Genomic DNA, 3,787 nt, shown 5'->3' with positions numbered 1-3,787 from the left:
AGGGTGGTTCACCTGAACTGCACTGAAGGAGTTTGGAATATGAAATCAACCCAGATTTAAGGCAGCCTTCAGTGTTTGTGTACAGATTGAACTGATTTATCGTGCGTGCTATGTGTGGAGTTGCAAAACCTTGCTATATTAGTGATTTTAAAAGAGGAACAATTTGATTTGTCATTACTAATAGGGATGTAACTAAATTAGTCTCCCACATATTTTATGCTGATGAGGTCTTGCTTAGATTTCCCTTTGTAGATTTACATCCTCACTAGCTTTAATCACTGCTAAGAAACATATCGTATGAGTAATAGTATTATGAAATACTGAAGTACTTTCGGAGGGCTTTAGAAACCCAAAAAATCATAGAAGTCAAAATCAAAGGTAAGCTTTAACATTCAGCCCTATGTTGTACATTTGATTAAATATTAATTCACAGCAATGTGTTGGGTACTTACAACCAAGCTCTCTTGACCCATTTGAAATGCACAGTCACGTATATAAACTTGGCATTTGAAAAAGGACAGGTCAATGCTGTAGATCCAACTTAAATATTTTCTACAGTTCTTGCTTAATTAGTGGTCTAACCCCACTCATATATGTTGTCAACTTGCTTGCAGTTGTGGAATTGGGAAAATATTGCTGTAAGATAGATATTCAGGCTTCAAAAAATTATAGGCTCTCTCTTCAGTACTTTTTTTTAGGTTTTTTTTGGTTGGATTTTTTTTTAGGGTGGTTTTGGAGGTTTTCTTTTTGTTGCTGTTGGTTTTTTTGGGGGGTGGGGGTGGGGTGTTTTGTTTCTTTAGCAAAACAACAAGAGATGAAAGGAAGAGAACCAAATCCTGGCTTAGTCAAAGAATTTGACTTCCCCTACCAACAACAGAAATCACATCTGGAGAGGAACATTAGGAATTGGGCTGCTTTCTGGTTAAAAAGAGGGGAAAAAAGCCACTGGGTAACTTCCTGAACTACTTAGTGGGATATAACGTGAGCAAAGAGGAGGCTCATTGTGCAAGCTGGGAAGCTGAAACATCAGACTGCAGCAAGGCACCTCAGCATTTGTCTTCATCAGTGAAGCTGGGAGTAGACAGTGCAGGTTAGCAGGGTGCTGCCTCGACCGCTGCCCTGCAGCTTCTCACAGTGGCCATTACAGCCTTGGCCATGGCCAAAACATCCACAACTAGCAGTGAGCAATTTGCTACTGTCAGCCCTTGCTTTGACCACCAAATAAATGCAGCACTGGGATGGAGCCACTTTTTTTCCCCATCCACAGTCATTCCTCAGTGCCAACATCTTGCGCTGAAATTTCTTGAAGGTTTTTGCTTGTGTGAAACTGTTAATAGCATTTCATTTGGTATCAAAGCTTTGATCTCCCCACTTAAACACCACATTAATGCAGAGCTCCCCTGGGTGCATGAGTTCACAGTATTAGTTAACCTCTTCTGCTGGAAGTCTCAAATATGATTTGGAAATAATTCTGTGCATTGTGACAGAAACAAAAACTCATCTTTAATTAAAAGTATAAATAAAAGGAATTTCTATCCTTAGACTAACTCAAATTCAGACAGTAGCTTTGTGCTGCTTTTTCACTGCATTAAAGGAAAATTCAAATTCTGCATGCTCAACCTACCAGCCTAACTTCTGGTCAGAAAGGAGGGCATTTTCCTGAATACCATAAGGCACCTGTGAGCAATAAGCTAGCTAAATCCTCAAAACATTTACATTTTGATCCTTCTTTTGGGAATAGAAACTGAGCTGCAGATTTTGGGAACACCCAAGTTTCATTACCGCTGTCAATTTGTAAATGTTGTAATGCTATTTAAAACCCCTTTAAGAAGCCCTTCAAGGTGTTGTTAATTTGATCCACAAAGGGATCAAGCTCAAATTTTACAAGGAGCCTCTCAGTCACTACCCACAGATTTCTGACTTTTTACTGAGAAGGTGCTTGTGGGTGCCTGATCACGTAAATGCTGATGGAGCAGAGCTGTCTGCAGCCTGAGCTTTCCACCTCTCTCTTCCCAGTAGCTGTTGGGTGTTCTTAAGCACAAAAACAGGTTTATGGGGACTTTACCAAAGCAGTGCCAGAAGGCTGCTTTTGGTTGCCAGCAGCAGTCACTTCATTGCAGGATCAACCCTACACTTCTTGGTGGGAGGGGTTGTTTATCTAATTACATTTTTGTGTTGTATTTCCAGGCTCTGACCTGTAACCAGTCAATTGAGTGCTGCAATCACTGAGGCCTGTGCTCATCCTTCTGCCCCTGTATTTCCTGCCAGCCTGGTCCTGGGCAGGACCAAGGCTGCTGTGGAGGCTGCAGCGTCAATCCTACAATCCTTCACTCTATCCATAGGCTGGCAGAGCCCAGAGCTCACAACTTCTTGTTTGGGATGACTTCTGCAGGTGCTGGATCATTGTACAAGAGCAAGAGCATCACCACTAACACATCCAGCATTGTCCTGCTAACGTGGACTGAATCTCAAGTTAATTCCACTACCGATGTTCCCTTATAATCTCAAGGGGAAAACAAACCCCTGTTTAGAGTGGACAGGGCTGCCACCTGGAGGCACCCCAGTTTTCCTACATAGTCAGAGCAGAGAGGGAAGCGTCTGTGAGAGGTGACTGCAGCTCCAGAGATGTCTGATCACTCCCGCAGGACATTTCACAGGTGGGAGATGTCAATTTTGGCACCGCAGCTAGGCAGAGGCTCTATGTTAGAGGCCTCTCTGGGGTTAAGGATTTAATCAGGGAGCACAGTGGTTATTTGCTCCTAAACTCAGCCACAGAACTCTCAGGGGTTTTCTCTCCAAGGCCCTTGTTCAGGCAGGACCCAAACTCCCACCTCCCTATTGATGTAAAACACAAATAAACAAGGACCAAAAGCACTTCCATCTTCCCCAGTTACCTCAGGCGGCTCACAACCCCCCAGCCCTCCCTGATTCCCTCTGGTCAGAACCAGACCGGTTCCTTTTCCAACAGGAGCCTTGCAAAGGCAGTGCTGGGTTCCCAGAGGAGGGGCAGCAGCTCAGCAGGGTTGCGACAGGGCTTGTGGCACCGCAGTGCTGCGTCAGAGCCGGCACGTCAGGCGGTTTGAGAAAGAGGAAACGGCTTCAAAGAAACAAACTTCTGCAGATCTCTTGAGAAGTCAGGGGCAAGGAAAAAACAGAAATGCCACCAAGTACCCAGAAATTCTCCCTGTCAGTATACAGTGACCTTCAGCACACTCCCTCTTTCCTGCCCAGGCTGGGGGATGAGTAGTTTTGCCTTGCCCAGAGCAGTTTTGGGGTTTTTTTGTTTGTTTTTGTTTGTTTGTTTTAGTTGTTTAGTTTTTTGGGGTTTTTTTCTTTTTTTGGGGTGGTGGTTTGTTGTTTTTTGTATGACGTTCTGAGCAGCAAAGCAGCTGAGCAAGGAGGTGGAAGGGAGTTGAGGTAGTGCTTGCTGCTCCTGCCATCTCACCTGGTGTGCTGGCCAGGGTGTTTTCTCCTCCTTTGTGACCACAGCTGTGTCCTGGTCCTTTGGCAACACCTGGAAGTGCAGTTCAGCAGCAGTGAAGAAAAGGGGAAGGAAAGGAAGGAGCCTCCCAGGAGAACACAGGAGGTTTGTGACAGGAATGAGAAACCTTCAAACATTCATGTCCCTTTAGAAAGTCACCATCAGCCTCTGCTGTTCAGAGGCATCACTGGGAGATGCACCTGAGCAGCTGCCTCCAGCAAAGGCTGTTCTCACAGAAACGTGGCTCTGAGTTTTCTTTATCCTAAATAAGTGATGTAGGGAAAAGGCCAGTGTGACTGTGGGAGT

The sequence above is a fragment of the Zonotrichia albicollis genome, chromosome 5 (assembly GCF_047830755.1).
Source record: "Zonotrichia albicollis isolate bZonAlb1 chromosome 5, bZonAlb1.hap1, whole genome shotgun sequence".
Lineage (NCBI taxonomy): Eukaryota > Metazoa > Chordata > Aves > Passeriformes > Passerellidae > Zonotrichia > Zonotrichia albicollis.
The sequence above is the reverse complement of the archived record's forward strand: the minus strand, read 5'-3'. Positions refer to the sequence as shown.